This window comes from Podarcis tiliguerta (genome assembly GCF_965153285.1).
Source record: "Podarcis tiliguerta genome assembly, chromosome: 10".
In the NCBI taxonomy this organism is placed as follows: Eukaryota; Metazoa; Chordata; class Lepidosauria; order Squamata; family Lacertidae; genus Podarcis; species Podarcis tiliguerta.
The window spans coordinates 62047245-62067035 of NC_139543.1; the positions used below are offsets into that span (position 1 = coordinate 62047245).

General features: G+C 44.5%; 1 protein-coding gene across 1 annotated transcript in view; it reads left to right on the top strand.

Moving 5' to 3' along the window:
- The window catches only part of SOX5 (SRY-box transcription factor 5), a 1214093-nt gene that overhangs the window by 904681 nt on the left and 289621 nt on the right, over positions 1-19791 (top strand). The gene's annotated exons all lie outside the window — the stretch shown is intronic.

A 19791-nucleotide genomic window follows, 5' to 3' on the forward strand; every position in this document is an offset into this window, starting at 1 on the left:
CTGTCTTCCACTGCCTTCTGCAGTTTAGTCAAATTCATGCTGGTAGCTTCGAGAACACTGTCCAACCATCTCAACCTCTGTCATCCCCTTCTCCTTGTGCCCTCCATCTTTCCCAACATCAGGGTCTTTTCCAGGGAGTCTTCTCTTCTCATGAGGTGGCCAAAGTATTGGAGCCTCAGCTTCACGGTCTGTCCTTCCAGTGAGCACTCAGGGCTGATTTCCTTCAGAATGGATGCGTTTGATCTTTTTGCAGTCCATGGGACTCTCAAGAGTCTCCTCCAGCACCATAATTCAAAAGCGTCAATTCTTATTTTTTACTACTTATTAAATTTGTTAGTCGTTTCATCTTGCCCAAGACAACCCAAGGCTACGTACAACCATCTTCGAGAGCCAAACAGAGGCAATTCCCAGATTGCTTTAAGGAGACACCTGAAAAATATGAAATGCATAGACACGCTTTGAGGGTTTCTTCTTACAATCAAGCGATGTGTAGGTATTTGTGAAATAAATAAATAAAATGAACATATTTGCATGGCCAAGAAGCTGTGACTGGTGCAGTTCCCTGCTGAAAAGGCGCCAGAGATGGCCAGTCAAGGCTTGACACTGTGTAATGCATGAAGTTGCTCCAAGTATTTGGAATTCGATTTATGGAATCAGAGAAAAAGACCAAAGGCTCTGCATGCCGAAGGTCCCAGGTTCAGTCCCAGCAGCTCCAGGTAGAACTGAGAAAGACTCCCGTCCAAGACCCTAGAGAGACCCTGCTCTCCCATCTTCCTGAGAGCCAGTGTGGTGTAGTGGTTAAGAGCAGTAGTCTCGTAATCTGGTGAACTGGGTTCGCTTCCCCGCTCCTCCACATGCAGCTGCTGGGTGCCCTTGGGCCAGTCACACTTCTCTGAAGTCTCTCAGCCTCACTCACCTCACAGAGTGTTTGTTGTGGGGGAGGAAGGGAAAGGAGAATGTTAGCCGCTTTGAGACTCCTGAAGGGGAGTGAAAGGCGGGATATCAAATCCAAACTCTTCTTCTCTTCTTCTTCTTCTAAATCAACTTGGCGCCCTCCAGATGTTGTTGCATCCCATCACTCGTGACTATTGGCCATGTTGCCTTTGGTTGGTGGAAACAGGCTTCCAACAACATCTGGGGGGGCACCAGGTTGGAGAAGCCTGTCCTAAAGCATTCAAATACACTTGGTGTGGGGCAGGATCCTGGACGTAGCCAGGATTTATATTGGGGAAGGCAGGACACCCACCCATCACCATCTTCTGTCGAGCAGATTCAGAATGAAATGTCTCAACAACCATTGCTTTAAATTTCTTTTTTTTTTACCCCAAGCACTCAGAAAAACCTGTCCAAATCTTTCTACAATTTATACTTTTATCTAAGTATTTTTATTTATTTATGTGATTTGGTGGGCAGGGCAACTGCCTCCCGCTCCCCCTAGCTATGCTCATGGGCAGGATACAGTGGTACCTCTGGTTAAGAACTTAATTCGTTCTGGAGGTCCGTTCTTAACCTGAAACTGTTCTTAACCTGAGGTACCACTTTAGCTAATGGGGCCTCCCACTGTTGCCATGCCGCCGCCACGCAATTTCTGTTCTTATCCTGAGGTAAAGTTCTTAACCCAAGGTACTACTTCCAGGCTAGTGGAGTCTGTAAACTGAAGCGTCTGTAACCCGAAGCATTTGTAACCTGAGGTACCACTGTATACCTTTAATACAGTAATGGGGGGGTGATATTTTACTGTGCTGAGTTTGTCTCCCTGTAGGCAGGGGTGGGGTTTCGGGCCATTTTCAAGGCAGCCCTATAGAAAACAAAGGGCGTGAAAGGAGAAGGATCTCAGCACTTGCTTTCTGCAAAGTAAGACATCCCGTAAAGCTGGCCGAAAAGAGCAAAGGTCCTTTGTCTTGTTGCAACAAGCACCCCTTACCTGACAGGTGGGACCTAATGAAAAGCATAAGCCTGCCCTTTTGCACTGTGGGCCTTTCTTTCAAGTGTAGACAAAATACCTCTCCGAGCATACACACAAGAATTCAGATGCAAGCCACCAACTAATGCAGCGAGAACTTACCCGCACCGGTTTGGCTTTAATGAGTCCTATCAAAGGAAGCAGGAATGCCCACCTCAAACAGACCCCTCCACATATAATCACAAAGCATACTGCCTTGGCTGTTTACATTTAAGGGCCCTTCGCTAGGCAAGCCCGAGCGGTGAACAATAGGATTATTATGCTGAAAACTTGAGCAAATCTACCCCACCTTTCATCAATACCTTTTTATGAACCAGGGATTCCGTGGGGATGAATAGCATTATTCTACAAAGCGTTGCTGGGGGACAAAAAAAGAGGGGCCATTGTTAGCCGCACAATGGCTTACTGATAACCGAATAGACGAGGTTGGATGGGGTGGGGGGAAGCGTAGAGGCATATTTCATTATTGCCAGCAAAGAAAAAAGCAAAGAGGTCTGCAAACAGGCAGAGAGGAAGGAATATGCTTTTAGCTAGCCTCTCATCTAGTTAAAAAATAACTAGCTTGCACGGAGGTAGCTAAAGACAGGCAATGACGGATGTACGATTTCCTCACCCTCTTTTTCCCCCACTCGCAGAGTTATCGTGTGCTGACAATTTAAAAAAACAACACACGCAACCTTTGTTTTCTTTAAAGTTAACAGCTCTGTGATTGCATAATAGCATTTGATTCATTGATACTTTCTTTAAAAGGGATATCAGAGAAACATTTTGATTGGTATCAGCACGGTTTGGTGGTGGTGTTTTTCCTGTGAGCTGCAGTTTTATTTTTATTTTTTTAAATAATATTTATTAGAAGTTTAAAAGTTACAGAAAAAGAGCACAAAAAAGAAAAAAAGAAGAGAAAAGAGAAAAAAGAATAAAAAATTACATAAAAAAGAGCAAAAAAACACAATACATCAAAACACATAAAAAAAACAAAAACAATTATAAACACATCCAATATTTATCCTTATCTTTCATTAGCTTATTTCCTCAACCTCCTCACACCTCCCATTTTTGTATTCCAGTCTCTTCTCCCTGGTCGTGAGCTGCAGTTTTATTGCAGCCTCGTCAAATTGTTTTTGTTGTTATTATTATTAAGATTTATATATCGCCCTTCATCATGGTGATTCACAGAATAAGAAACAAGAGAAACTCGAGTAAATAATTAAAACGAAACAGTAAAACAATAACCCCCTTCCCACAGACACAAAGGCTGTAGGATATTAATCAACTTGTCCCATATTTTGTCTGACCTGTCCCTTACTTTGCCAGACCAAAGGTGGCAACCCTATCCATTGAAAGCACATGACTTTCCTGAGAACTGCAGTCTTCTAAAGCATGCTAGGTATTTTATCTCCATGAGGGGAAACTACAGCTCCCAAGTTTCTTTGGGGGAAGCCATTTGCTTTTCATGTGGGTGTGCCTTAAATGTTTAGTGTAGATCTGCCCATGGTTAAGTTGAAGTTGGGCCTAAAAGTGTTAATTTTGCCTTCAGAATGGAGAAGGAAGCTGCTAGGCTATGCTGAGTTGGATAAAATGACTGGGAAGATTAGATACTTAAGAGACCAAAAGTTCACAGAAGACTGGGGGAAATTTGTGGAATATCTGGAGAGTATAAGTGATGGTCAAATAACGCTAGAGGGATTTTAAAAAGCACTGTGAAACGCGAGAAGTATTGTTAAAAGGGAATAGAAAAAGAAAGGTTTAAATAATGACAATACAAACCTAAGAAATGCGTAAATTAATAATGACTACGAAAGATTTACAGAAAAGCTAAAGGAAGTTCAGAAAGGGAAGATTTTGTGAAAAATTGGATGTGAAATTATTGTATGATTTGTTTTTGTTGTAAATTAATAAAAATTATTATTTTTAAAAAAATTGCCTTCAGAAAGTCAGAAATGAATAAAATGGGCAGATGTTTTCTTCTGCTTTGTTTTCTTTATGAACCCCCTTTATGAAAGCTTGCAAGGCTCCATCATCCAGCCATTAAAGTCTGCTCCCACGTCTAAACTATTCGGTGCATTAGGAGGTTTTTGGTTTAGTTTCGCAATACATTTCCAGTGAAATCTCTTCGGCCACCCTTGTACTGCAAGAGCGTAAAACAATTTAATTGGCTGCGGAGTCTTATAAGGGTTTGCTGTAACTTATAAAAATGTGCCGGGCTCTTCTGGTCCGAGGTGATTATTTTGTGTGCACGGACCCTTTATTTGCTCCGTTAGTACTGTACTCAACTGTACTTGAAAAAAGCCACATTCTGCCTTTCAAGTTTTGTTTCCACACTCTCCCGTTTTCACACGTTCCAAGGGCTGCTGCGTACAATTGGCTCCCCATGTGAAAAAGAGAGAGCAGAAGATTTATGGCACCTGTTATGATCAACTATTTATTTTTCAGAGATGCAGGTTGAGTGGGTAGGAAGCAAGCAAGCATGTGTTCACGCAGCACTAGCCTCAGACTAACCTTAGTCCAGCACCATTATTTCCTGAATTTCCAATCCTTAGGCTGTGAGTGGTCAAAACACCATCATCCATGGACAAGAGACAGGGCTCAGCAGGCTGGGGGAACCCAAGGCTTGTAATGATACAAACATTTTTTGGGGGAGGCAGATTTAAAGTGGAAACCCACAAAAAGCACAATATCGGGAGCTGGAGTCAGGCGTAGGTCAGCAATGAAACAATAAAGCACATGTCAGTGAAGTTAACTCTTGATTCAAAGAAACAAAACAGCTCATTCCTAGTTGCGTGTTCAGACCCAGAAACCTCCCCTCTAAATAAATTCACACTTGACTCAAATTTTGGTTTTGGTTTTTGGCAGAATTTAGGCCACAACTTTATTGATTACAGAAAGTGACTGGTTGCATAGGCTCTGGTTTGACTAGCTCCCTGCCAGGCAGGTAGCACTGACCCAGGGTTCCAGCATAGGTCAGCCTAGGGTGAACACCTGGATAAGCAGAAAGCTGGGAACAGGCTATCTCCGCCACCCAAATGCCTCCCTGGACTCAGGCACGGGCACAACCCCCTCTCAGGGGTTGACCAAACCATTGAGTCCCTGGATTCCTTTAACAAAATACCCTTCACATAGGGATGGCGAGAGCATTCTCCCATCCCTATCACCTGAACCAGAGCCTATCCTCAACCTTACAAGTTGTGATGGTTTGCTACGCAGCAGGCGAAACCCAAATGGCACCAGCCAATCAGCCAAGTGGGGAAAATTCCTGCCGTGCCCCTGTCCCAACGACAGACGACACAAAACGGCATAGCAAGGTCAAGCGCAAAGCCCTAAAAGTAGGGAGAGGTGGGTGGGTGTTCCGAATGCACGCACTGAAAGAGGAAGTTCTGGGTCACGTGCTGGGCATAAATAGATCCCTCGAACCGTTTGGATTGCGTCCCATTGGCCAGATTGCTCCGAGCTACAAGGGACCTACCAATCGGGTGTTGTGGCTGACCACTTGTACCCAGGTCTCACCGCAATACGTGCCCTCTTTAAGGGAAGTCCTGATTTGTCACTGCAACCCTTCCCAATAGGTCTTGTCCCAATAATGCAGTTGTGAGAAGGTCCTTCCGGCCATTCTCTCGGCCCCCTCTGCCGCTGTATCCTTCCCAAGCAGCCTAAGGCTCCATCGTCTTGTCTCTCGTCGTTCTGCCCTCTTCATTTCTCTGCATGTTCTGGGAGACCGGGTGGGACAAGAGCTGCTCACAGCAAGAGGGGAAAGACTCCCTGAATTCTTCAAGCCTGGCTCATCTCTGCCTCTTGGCTGTAGGAAATCAGATTGGTCTGGCATGACTTATTTTTGAGAAACCCGTGTGGGGTTTCCCCGCGAGTAGGGGAGGCGCAAAGGGTGCCCGCCGAATCCCACGCTCACAGGCTTCTCCCACCTGTGATTTTCTGCGGGTCTCCGCCTTCGCCGTGGAGGCCAGACCCAGATTCCCACGGGGCAAATTCCTCCCGATCAGAGGAATTCTGCCATTACCGGAGGCACCAACCCGGAAGTCCACAGCATCCTTTTCTAAATGCTCACAGACCGACTGTTGAATTATATGCTCTAGGACCTTCCCTAGTACTGATGTCAAGTTCACCGGTTGGTAGTTCCTTGGGTATTTCTTTTCCCCCTTTTTTGAAGATGGGGACAACATTTGTCCGCCTCCAGTCTGTAGGGACTTCACCTTTTCTCCAAGAATTCTCAAACATCATAGACAAAGTCTCTGAAATTACACCTGCAAGCTCCTTTAGTACCCTTAGATGCGGCTCATCAGGCCCTGGAGATTTGAATTCGTTTAAAGTAGCTAGGTGTTCCCTTACTGCCTATTTTTGTACCTTGGGCTGCACTTCCCTCCTTACATCATTTATTCTGTTATCATTTATTCAGTCTGGCCCACTTCATACATGCAAACTGCAGTGTGATTGTCACTGAAAAACCAACCACAATAAGACAACATCGTCCTACTAGCCACGGCATGGCCAAACTTGGCCCTCCAGCTGTTTTGGGACTACAGTTCCCATCATCCCTGACCACTGGTCCTGTTAGCTAGGGATGATGGGAGTTGTGGTCCAAAAACAGCTAGAGCGCCAAGTTTGGCCATGCCTGTAAATTCAACCAGCACAAAGCCTCTTTTTTACCTGGGTATCCTCTTTAAATACCCACACTGCATTTGGGGGCTAGGTAGAGGCATTGGCCAGCTTTGTGGCTTTTCCTGCATTGTGATTTTTGCCAGTTTCTCCTCTTTCTCTGCTCCCTGCAAGAGGCAGGAGACTGCTGAGATGGCAGCGTTAACAGAGGCTTCAGGAATCAAGAGAAGCACTGGCTGGCTTCATGGTTTTCCCCACATTGTATTTTTTTGCAAAGCACACACACATCATGATTCACGACATATTGGCAGGTCAAAAATTATGAAACCAACATCACAACTGTGATATTCATGACTATGGAACCAATATCAAACCAGTTTGGGGTGATATATCACCCAGCCCTAACATACACCCTGATTCGCAATATATCGCTGGATCAAAAATTAGGAAACCAATATCATATGGACTTCAAACCAGTTTTGGACCATGTATTGATATATTGCTCAGCCCTACCGAGTACATATGCCTCAGCTTGGCCTGCAAACCAATTTGTTTCTGGTGGTGTTGGGGAGGTGGTTGCCCGTATCTTTAAATAGTGAATAAGCCTCCACAAATCTCCCATCTAAACAGTCATGGTCTGATACCCTCACAGTACTCTTACTGCATATGGGGTCACATCTTCAACATGTGGACACATAAAACTGTTTCGCAGACGCCACAACACCAACAGGTCGTTGACTGGAGAAGTAAAAGCCCTCTAATTAGCTTCCGAGGTAACTCGCCCGGGTAACATTTTCATCTCTGTTTCAACACCATTAACCAAAACCACTCGTCGTTTCCTTGCTAATGTAGCTGAAGAACCATTCTCCCATGGATAAACCTCACCAAACAGAAAGAAACACAGGTAGTGCGCAGTGTGATTTGTTGGATCAAAGGCCAGAGTCAAATCAATATGAACACTTCCTGAAATTATTATTTTTTTAAAGCATTGTAGTGAATGGACGTGACATTATTATCACCAAGGTTACCTTGAAAAAACGCAGGAGAGACCCCTGTAAGCAGGGTCAGTGTGTTATTTGCGAAGGGAAAGCTTGTTATGTTCCTGAGAGATTTGGATGGACAAAAAAACCCTGCAACAGCTTACAAATAGGCAATGTGTGGGTCTGGTAGTATTATACATTTATTTGAATTTTTTTTATAGATACTTCAATCCATTTATGGATTCCTACTTTTCTCATTTGCAGTGCTCTCAGAGGCCCACAGGGGTTACTGCAGCCAGTGGCCTATGCGCTTGATGGAAACAGCAGTTCATGACATGCCCCTAAGGAAGGATTGCTCTGAAATGTGCCAGGCCTGAAATAAATCTGCTTTAAAGCACCTGGACTTAACTTTCTCTCTCCCCACACCTTGCAACCATCAAAATAACACAAGTAATAGTGAACAACAATTCAAAAGCCGAGCAATATAAATGGATTCTGCAAAAATAAAATAAATGCTCAGCAGATGAAAAGGATTATTATTATTATTTCAGAGCCAGTGTGGTGTAGTGGTTAAGAGCGGTAGACTAGTAATCTGGTGAACTGGGTTCACTTCCCGCTCCTCCACATGCAGCTGCTGGGTGACCTTGGGCCAGTCACACTTCTCTGAAGTCTCTCAGCCCCACTCACCTCACAGAGTGTTTGTTGTGGGGGAGGAAGGGAAAGGAGAATGTTAGCCGCTTTGAGACTCCTTCGGGTAGTGATAAATCGGGATATCAAATCCAAACTCTTCTTCAATGTATTACCCATCCTTCCCAATCAGGTCCTAGCCCAGGTTGCAAAGAGTTAAGATTCAATATTAAAAACAGGTTATAACTATTTACAATCACAGGAATAGGGCGAGTCCGGGAAACATCTCTCTCACGTGTCAAAGGGCAGGGTAAAGGGGGGCATCGTCAGCATACGACAGAAATGACTCACTTCTGTGGGCACTTTCTACAAACCTAAACAGGGTCCAGTTTACAAAACCACAGCACCATGGCTTGGCAAAGAAGGGTGTCCATAGCTCAGCAGCGGATCATCTTTTTGGAATACAGAAGGTGCAGGTTCAGGACCTTAAACATCTCAGGACTGCTATTCTTCATATGAACCTACCTGGACCCTGAGATCATCCTCTGAGGCCCTTCTTTGTGTGCCTCCTCCATGAGAGGTCTGGATGGTGGCTACACGAGAACGGGGCCTTTTCTGCAGTGGCTCCCTGTTTGTGGAATGCTCTCCCCAAGGAGGGTCACCTGGTGCCTCCATTACATATCTTTAGGCTCCAGGCAAAAACATTCCTCTTCAACCAGGTCTATGGCTGATTGAAATCCTATGCCCTTTAAAATGTGTTTTAAAAAGACTGTGATATTATATCAAATCATTAATCAGATGATTAAATAATTAATATCAATTTACTGTTAAGAATTTACCTGTTACTAATCTCAACTGCTAGCTATTTAAAATAAAATGCTACATTAATAAAAGCCGCATATGTACAATATTTGTAAATATACTGTAATGAAGGATGACGGCAGATTTCGGGGATTATACATATTCAACGTTTCATTTATAACTAATAGCACTTTGCATAGTTTTAAAATTTCCTAACTTGAAAGCTACCGAGATAATGTGTGTGAAATACAATGCACACTCCAAATGTGTGATTATTAATAGAATATTTTCAAAGTGTACATATTTTAAGAGCGCATAAACAATGAAAAGGCATGGTTTGAAAACAAAAGAAAGTATTTCAGTTAAATGGTATAATATCTCTCCTGGGTGTCTTTTCCTTTTATTTCTTCAAGTCAAAACCTGTAAAAAAAAGCAGCCCCGAACTTTAACTGCAAAAGTCGCTAATCTCAACAAACCAATCTTATTTCTTTTTCTCCCTCGCTCCCCTTTTAAATGTGCTTTCTCTTTCTTTCTTTTTTGTTTTTTTGGATGAAAGATTTTGCTTGGAGAACGCACGCATTTGCCCTCCCCCGTCTCCCAACAAACTTCTTTGCCATTTCAGCAACCTCGCCAAAAGTATCCAAAAATATGGAAAATATCAAAATTTCGATTTTCCTCCCTTACAACATTTGACGTTTTGTTTCAGCGCTATTGACGCGGAAGTGATGGCCGTGTCAAAACAAAGTCTCAAAATTGTCATAAAAATGGCATTGCTCTTTTTCAACCAGCTCTGCTGCCAAGCTGACATTTTTAGTCTCTGAACTAAACTTTGTTCCCTCAACACATAACCACTGAGCTCAGGAAAAAGAAAAGAAAGAACTAGAAAACAGCATGAACAAATCCTGTTTGGAAACTCTGATGTAATTGCTGTTGCGACTAGATATTAATTTACAGCGTGGTTTTGTGTTTTTTTAAAACATTACTATGCATTCTCTGACACCAACTGTGAGAAAAATGGGGCAAAACTATTCCGGTGTAGCATAGTGGCTAAAAATAAGAACTGGGGCGTCTTTGCTTTCTAATCTCTCTTTATTGGTGAACTTACTTCGGAAGCATTTGCCAAGCTGTTCTACTTCTTAGCCTCAATGTCACCTACCTACATCTGCAAAATGGGCATAATGATATTAACCTAACAGAGGGCTGTTTAGAGAATTATATATAGCTAAAGCTATGGTTTTCCCAGTAGTGATGTATGGAAGTGAGAGCTGGACCATAAAGAAGGCTGATCACCGAAGAATTGATGCTTTTGAATTATGGTGCTGGAGGAGACTCTTGAGAGTCCCATGGACTGCAAGAAGATCAAACCTATCCATTCTGAAGGAAATCAGCCCTGAGTGCTCACTGGAAGGACAGATCCTGAAACTGAGACTCCAATACTTTGACCACCTCATGAGAAGAGAAGACTCCCTGGAAAAGACCCTGATGTTGGGAAAGATGGAGGGCACAAGGAGAAGGGGACAACAAAGGACGAGATGGTTGGACAGTGTTATCGAAGCTACCAGCATGAGTTTGACCAAACTGCGGGAGGCAGTGGAAGACAGGAGTGCCTGGCGTGCTCTGGTCCATGGGGTCACGAAGAGTCGGACATGACTAAGCAACAACAACAACATTAAGTGTTTTTAGCATTCTCTAAATGGCAAGTGGGGATGCGGGAGATGCTGTGGTCTAAACCATTGAGCCTCTTGGGCTTGCCGAACGGGAGGTTGGTGGTTCGAATCCCTGTGATGGGTTGAGCTCCTGTTGCTCGGTCCCCGCTCTTGCCAACCTTGAAGTTTGAAGGCACGCCAAAAAAGTGCAAGTAGATAAATATGTACCGCTCCGGTGGGAAGGTAAACAGTGTTTCTGTGCGCTGCTCTGGTTTTGATGTTCCGTTGCGTCAGAAGTGGCTTAGCCATGCTGGCCACATGATCCGGGAAAACTGTCTGCGGACAGTAAAGCGAGATGAGCGCCGCAATCCCAGAGTCGTCTGCAACTGGACTTAACTGTCAGGGGTCCTTTACCTTTAACTTTAAATGACGAGTATTTTTTTTGTTGTCAAATAGAGAATGTTTGGGGCAAGATTTGGGCAATATCATGGAATCATAGACCCATAGAATAGTAGAGTTGAAAGGGAACTGTGGAACTGACCTCTCCTCCGTGTCCCACCACCAATCCCCAGGCTCTGAGCCTTCCTATAATAAATTATATTATTTATTATTATTATTATTATTATTATTATTATTATTATTATTATTATTATTTTATTTATACCCCACCAATCTGGCTGGGTTTCCCCAGACACTCTGGGCGGCTTCCAGCAAAATATTAAAATACAATAATTCATCAAATATTAAAAGCTTCCCTAAACAGGGCTGCCTTCATATGTCTTCTAAAAGTCGGATAGCTGTTTATTTCCTTGAAAATGCGTTCCAAGTGGGGCTACCTTTGAAGGTGACCCGGAAACTACAACTAATCCAGAATGCAGCAGCTAGACTGGTGACTGGGAGCGGCCACCGAGACCACATAACACCGGTCCTGAAAGACCTACATTGGCTCCCAGTATGTTTACAAGCACAATTCAAAGTGTTGGTGCTGACCTTTAAAGCCCTAAACGGCCTCAGTCCTGTATACCTGAAGGAGCGTCTCCACCCTTATCATTCAACCCGGACACTGAGGTCCAGATCCGAGGGCCTTCTGGCGGTTCCCTCCATGTGAGGTTACAGGGAACCAGGCAGAGGGCCTTCTCGGTAGTGGCTCCCGCCCTATGGAATGCCCTCCCGTCAGACGTCAAGGAAATAAACAACTATCTGACTTTTAGAAGACACCTAAAGGCATCCCTGTTTAGGGAAGTTTTTAATGTTTGATCTTTTATCATGTTTTGAATATTCTGTTGGGAGCCGCCCAGAGTGGCTGGGGAAACCCAGCCAGATGGGTAGGGTATAGGTAATAAATCATCATTATTACCAGGGCAAGAAGACTCTGTGGCCCTCCAGATATTTGGAGAACTACAACTCCCAGCAGACCTGGACCACGGGCCATGCTGCCTGGGGCTGATGGGAGTTGGAGTCCAACACCCCCTAGAGCTCCACAGCTTCCCCATCCCTGCCTTAGACAACTGCAGAAGGATACCTGTTGGCGAGGCAACCTCTGTACAGCAATGCAGCTCCTTTTCCTCTTGCAAGAACATTGTTCTCTGTGACACACAGCAATGTCTCTCCTGAGAACAGCCATTCAAGTGTATGCGTGAGGCAGCCAACATGCTAAGAGGGGGCAAAGATCAGGTTTGCTTTCTTCTCCCACCTTCTAAGCCTTTATTTTCTGCAGATACCCTGATACTTAGTCTGCTGTTTAAGATCTTGGAGTTAAACATATACGGAAATTACAATAAGCGCTATGTAGCAGCAAGGTGTCAGTTGCATGTAAAGATGAAGTGTTGCAGTCATAATTAAATTTCAAATCTAATTATAATTCAAGGAGCCCTTTTAATTACATAGCAATGCTTTGCTTTTGTAGGACGGCAGTTGCTATAGCATCTTTTTTTATTTCTAATTTTCTTTTAATTAAAAAAATGTAAATAAATCAAAACCACATACTTAAAACTATTTCTTTCACAAGTGGGGGGGATGAGAACTTTTCCCCACCTCTAAATGGGCAGAACGGATTAAATTTGAATCCCTGCCTTGCAATTAAAGCGATGGCATAGTTAATACAATGGGGTAACAGAGTCGGGTCTTCTTAGTTTGCAGCCACCAATCTGCCTCTTCTTTTTCTTCTCTTTTTTAAGGTTTGTTTGTTTGTTTATTTGAAATCACATATATTTGGTCACACTGAAGCGTGAAGTGAAACCATTTCAATGTGGCCTACCTTTTCCATGGTTCATTTTTGTCTCTCTTCCTTCGATTTCCTCCTTAAAACCCACATTCCCCATGAAGCTTTTGCCCTAAGCCAAACTTGTCCCCCCCCCCTGCTGTAAATAAGCCTTCAAAATGATGTCAACACAGGTTGATAATGTGGTGACCGCCATATATTGTTGGACTACAATTCCCATCATCCATTCCGATGGACTACAGTTCCCATAACCTACACAATTTCCATCTACTAATATTAGAAAGGCACCATTACTGGACACTTTTAGATGCCTGCTGAAAACTTTTCTGCCTATTTGTTTATATCTGGTATTTTAAAAAATGTTTTGTAGGGGGCTTGTTGTTTTTAACAGTTTTAAATATTTTTATGTTTTATGTCCAGTTGAGAGTCCATTCCGGGGGATTGAGTATGAAAAGAAAAAAAACTTGGGAAAGGGAGTGTCTTGAAAGCAGGTATGGGTGACTGGCTGGCTCACTGAATCAATCACTCGCATTGATTGATTGATTAAGTTTACTTGCATGCCACTTTTCCACAACGAACTGTGCCCAAAGCAGCTCACATTCAAAACAACAAAATGCAAAGCACTGAAAATACAAATGCACAATACACAGAGCACGCGAGTAAATTCAACCTGCAATTTAAGCAAACGCAGAACAGACACCTGTTTAGGTGTGTAGAATTCTCTGCCCACAGAGGTCCGCCTGGCACCTTCATTTCTGCCGAATGCTGAAGACACCCTTGTGAACCCTGGCCTTTGACACGTCAGCCACCCACGCTGGCTGGGGGTCACGGGAGTTGCAGCCCGCTACATCTGGAGGGACAGATCTTGAAGCTGAGACTCCAATACTTTGGCCACCACATGAGAAGAGAAGACTCCCTGGAAAGGACCCTGATGTTGGGAAAGATGGATGGCACAAGGAGAAGGGGACGACAGAGGACGAGATGGTTAGACAGTGTTCTCAAAGCTACCAGCATGAGTTTGACCAAACTGCGGGAGGCAGTGGAAGACAGGAGTGCCTGGTGTGCTCTGGTCCATGGGGTCACGAAGAGTCAGACACGATTAAACGACTAAACAACAACATCTGGAGGGCACCAGGTTCGCGAAGGCTGCCCTGCCCAAACGCAGGCTTAGCTCTGGCGATGCTCTGGAAAAAGAGGAAACACTTCAGAACAAAGGCTGCCCATCCATCCTGTATAAGGGGTGGCACTGGGACAATGCTGGGCACTCTATCAAAGGCCACTTTTCACGTCGCCCACCAGTGTGAAGAAGGCCGAATCATTCCACCCTACCCTCCATCTCACTATGAACAGCTGTTTGTTTCCTAACATGGCTGCTTCCTTGTTTAGAGTTCCTTTGGGAGGGTGAATTGTTCCCATTCGAACCGAGTTCTCCCCTTCACCGCCACTACCCATCTCCCCTTCCCCGCCGCCTACTTTGCAGGACATTCCTTGGACCAGATAGCCTGTTGCCATAGCCACTTCCCTTAACTTGGCTCTGGTTCGCTCTCGTGACCCTCCGCTCCCCGCAAGAAAGCCGGCCATTCTTCTTGGGGAGCCCCTCTCCTTCCTCCTCTCGGAGCACAATGGCGCAGCGCTCGAATGGAGAGCTCAGGAGCTCCCTTGTGTGCCGTCTGTACCCTTGCCAGCCGTCGCTCCCCCTGGAGCAGAACAAACCAGACTCTCTCTCGCAGCCTGTGAATACTTTCCATTCTAGGACTGGGTGCCAGATTCCCCCTACGACTTGCTCCAAGTTTCCTGACAAGATACTTTTATATAGCATGGCATACAGCAGATTTGCATATTGCGTCCTGTGCCAGGTTCTCTCACAGCCTGATTCATTTTTTTTCTGCACCGCTTCCACGTCCCTAACACTAGACATGTGGGAATATATATATATATATATATATATATACACACACACACACACACACACACACACACAACAGCCAACCAGATTGCCAATACACAGTGGGAAATAGAATAACCTCAATCTCTATCTGCAGTGACTCCATCACAAGCTACAGATTACTAAGGAAATCATTCTCTTACACGATATAACTTGCGGGCTACTTAAAAGTCTTTTTACCCCAGAGAAGGACCACAGCGCAGTGGTAAAGCAGATGCTTTGCATTACAGGAGGCCCCAATCCAATCCCTGCCATCTCCAGTTTGAAAAAAGTACCACGCAGCAGGTGATGGAAAGCACCCTCCTTTTCCCCCTGATAGACCCAGGAGAGCCGTTACCAGTCAGCGTACAGAATACGATAGGCAGACAAAGCGCCTGAGCTGAAACAGGCATCTTTCTGTGTTTCCAAAACATACGCAAGCTCACGCGCCCAACAATCTGCAATAATTTGGTTCGGAATGAGTACCACTCCCCAGTCCCGCTCTTAACCTGTTCATAAACATGAATTCAACAAGGGGAGCAGGGGGATAATCTACCCCCTGTATAATTCCCCCCATGAGTCCAGTAGAATGATTGAATAGAGTTAACGGGATAACTAATCCCTGCCAAATGGTTTGGAATAAGGCACTTCAGCGTTTTGCATGCTGCAAGAAACACTGGCCCTTAACCACCTTCCTCCCAACGTGAGTGGTAATTCAGTAAAACATTTTAACTCTGCACTCTGACTTCCAAACACTCTTCTGACTTCCAAACACTCTTCAGGACACTGACAAACTGGAACGTGTCCAGAGGAGGGCAACCAAAATGGTCAAAGGCCTGGAAACGATGCCTTATGAGGAACGGCTAAGGGAGCTGGGCATGTTTAGCCTGGAGAAGAGGAGGTTAAGGGGTGATATGATAGCCATGTTCAAATATATAAAAGGATGTCACATAGAGGAGGGAGAAAGGTTGTTTTCTGCTGCTCCAGAGAAGCGGACATGGAGCAATGGATCCAAACTACAGGAAAGAAGATTCCACCTAAACATTAGGAGGAACTTCCTGACAGTAAGAGCTGTCCAACAGTGGAATTTGCTGCCAAGGAGTGTGGTGGAGTCTCCTTCTTTGGAGGTCTTTAAGCAGAGGCTTGACAACCATATGTCAGGAGTGCTCTGATGGTGTTTCCTGCTTGGCAGGGGGTTGGACTCGATGGCCCTTGTGGTCTCTTCCAACTCTATGATTCTATGATTCTGTGCTGATCCAGCCTCAGTTTCCCAAGGCAGCTAAGGCCAAAAAGGAGGGCATTCTGGGGTTGATCTATGGAGGCTTTGCATCTGCCAGATTCCTCCACCCACAAAATTTTGCCTCTGCCTAGGCCCACTAGTGGCATGTGACTCCCCAGAAATTAGCCCAGAAGAGAAATTCAGCCATCAGGCTGAAAAAGGGTTCCTCACCCATGTTGCTGTGAAGAGGACAAATTCAGCCCATTTTTTTGCAGTGGGCTGAACAAGTTCACCACTCTGCACCTACATGTGGACTGAAACAGCGATAAATTGGGAGTGCAACATCCCTCTGACTTTCATGTTGCAATTTTGTCCCCCAAATGCGCCAAAATTTTGTGTTAAAAATGCACATTTGGGGAGATGCACCGAAAAGCATGCGGCAAAGCTTGCTTTAGGGCGGAATGTGTACAAATTAAATGCAAATCTTTGGTATTTTTTTATTTTTATTTTTTTAAGAAATGGAATGTAACAGACTTAGGACTGAGCACATGTGAAACTGAAATGAATCAGAAATAGCCTGATCTATCCATCCCTAGATGAAAAAACCCTCATCAAATTGCAGTAGGTATAGCTGGGACGGTTCTCACTATTGGGGAGTCATGGATAGCTGCAGAAAATGGCACTTTGACTGCAAGCAACAAGCAGAAGAAATCTTCCCTTTCCTTCCATCTTGCAACTGACTGAAGCCTTACAGCACTATGAGAAGAATGGCCACTTTTCCAGACCATTTTCCCACCCATTTTCAACCCCCTCTCCTTGAGCTGTTCTTTGTCCTACTTTGGGGGGAAATGAAGGCTTTGTGAGGTGGGTTGTTTCCAGTGAGAAAACATCACATGGATTAATACCCTCTGCTTTTGTGAAAAAAGTGACTAGTGTTTAGAACAGGAGTCAGCAAACTTTTTCAGCAGGGGGCCGGTCCACTGTCCCTCAGATCTTGGGGGGAGCCGGACTATATTTTGGAAAAATAAAAATGAACGAATTCCTATGCCCCACAAATAACCCAGAGATGCATTTTAAGTAAAAGCACACATTCTACTCGTGTAAAAACACCAGGCAGGCCCCACAAATAGCCCAGAGATGCATCTTAAATATAAGGACACATTCTACTCATGTAAAAACACGCTGATTCCTGGACTGTCTGCAGGCCAGATTTAGAAGGCATTTGGGCCAGATTCCTGCCCCCGGGCCTTAGTTTGCCTACCCATGGTTTATAACTTCCTTGCTTTTATTTTTTCTTTAAAAAAAGAAAGCAAAAACAGAAATGTGTAACTGAAACCCTGAGCACACAAAAGAATCCCATCAAACTCAATGGACTGTGAATGGGTTGGGCAATGTCTTTTTAAATCATCTCTTTCTGTTCACCTGAATATTTACATGTGCTGCTGGAGACTTCTGTTAAGCAGGATGGCATATTTATGTCGGCAATTATCAGTTTACAGTGCAATGAGCAATTGGATGCCTGCACTCAAGATCTGACTGACACAGACTAACTGGTTTCATAAACTGGCACTACATTTGTATGTTAAGTTGCTTGGAATGGGAAGTGGCGCTGCAAAGGTAAACCAAGTGGTTGATACCTTAGCCAGTACCACCAACTTGCCACCTAAAGTGCCACCTTTTCTGTCTCCAACTAAGCACATAGTAAATACAATCTCCCAGACAGGGGGGGGGGGGATTTTGATTCAGTTTGCATGTAAAGTCAAACCTACCTGATTCACATTTTCCGAAACAATTTGCAAGTGAAAATACAGCTGCCCTCCGAAATTCACACTGTTTCGAATTTTGCAATACATTTCTCCAGCCAAGCAATGTCTACCAAAACGCATATGCTAGGCTAAAGTGTGCACATAAATGCATATATTAGCAAAAATAAAATAAAATACAAAGATGCATTGTATTAGGGGAAATTGTCGTGGAAAAAAGGTGTATTAAGGAAAACTTCGTACAAAAATGTGTACATTAGAAGAAATTTGCACTGCAATACTGATGGGTTTTCATGAGAACTTTAGAAACAAAACCAGCAAGCTGATGCGGAAATGTGGAGAACTGACCTTAAGATTAGAAAAACCAGGTGTCAAGCTCGACAAATTGCCCATCTCTAATAAGGAGGCACTGCTTCTCCTAAATTTCACCTGCATGAAAGCACTCCCTGGCTGTGCGGCCCAAACTCTCTCACACAGAATTTGTGGGGCTACCACTATCACTGTAACTCTGCCCATAAAGATTGCAAACTAATGCAGAAATATGGAAAATGTGGATTAGACTGGAAAAATGAGAAACCGAGAGAAACTGAAATTAGCAGTGTTGCTCATTCCTACTCCCAGAGGTGTTTGGCCTTTCCTTATTCAAGTTCAGGGGTGAATCTACTAGGAAATGAACGAAGCCTAAGCTTCAGGGTCCCTCATCTCAGAGGGACCCCAGAGGTAACTTGAGTCCACATTGCTTTTTAAAAAATGGGTCCCGTAGACCCCATGTGAGTTGCATGACTCAAATTGATTGGTTTGTTGTTGTGTATATGTCAATAATCCCAAAGTTTGAGAGTCAGTGGCACAGATGTTGCAAAGGTGGAGCGTTGCATTAAGTTGGCTGCTCTGCTGCTATAGCTAATGTAATTTCTTTCCCCTTTCTAACAGAGACCAAAACCCAAATCAGGCATAGGCAAACTTGGCCCTCCAGCTATTTTGGGACTACAATTCCCATCATCCCTGACCACTGGTCCTGTTAGCTAGGGGTGATGGGAGTTGTAGTCCCAAAACAGCTGGAGGGCCAAGTTTGGCCATGCCTGCCCTAGAGGAATAGCCAAGAGATCACCAAAGCACTTAAGCAGTACCCAAAAACGCAAACTCGTGGAAAATTTGTGCTGCTCTGCTATGGAACAACCCCATTGAAGAAGATAACGGAGCTTACTCAGACGTCATTGCTGGCTGTGAAGTGGGCCCCATAACAGTTCAAACTTCAGGGGCCCCAAAATGTGGGTCCACGACTGTTCAAGGGTTGATCATTTCTCCTCCCCCCCCCTTGTAATGCCCAATAATGTGAAGGAGTGGACAGGTGCCTGTTCCTCAAATTACACATTATAAAGAAAGGTAAAGGTAAAGGGACCACCGACCGTTAGGTCCAGTCGTGACCGACTCTGGGGTTGTGACGCTCACCTTGCTTTATTGGCTGAGGAGCCGGCGTACAGCTTCCGAGTCATGTGCCCAGCGTGACTAAGCCGCTTCTGGCGAACCAGAGCAGAGCACAGAAACACCGTTTACCTCCCCACCGGAGCGGTACCTATTTATCTACTTGCACTTTGACTTGCTTTCGAACTGCTAGGTTGGCAGGAGCTGGGACCAAGCAATGGGAGCTCACCCCGTCGCGGGGATTCGAACCGCCGACCTTCTGATCGGCAAGTCCTAGGCTCTGTGGTTTAACCCACAGCACCACCCGCGTCCCATAAAGAAAGGTAGAGAAATGCAATTTGGGATCTTTGCAACCTGTACCCCTTCTAGTTCTTACAGTTCCTTCTAGACAAGGAAACTCCTTATATCTGCCTTTGCCAACCTGGTGCTCTCCATATGTTTTGGGCTATCCCTGTGATCAGCGCCATCCAGTGTGCTGATTGGAGTTTCAGTCCAAGTTAGGGAAGGCTTGGCCAACGATTTACCCTCGCCCAAGCAGAAAATGAAAGGCAGTTAAAGCTTTAACACCTGAACTCTCTTAAGGTCGTAGGAGCCTGTGTGAGTATGGAAGCAATTGTTAG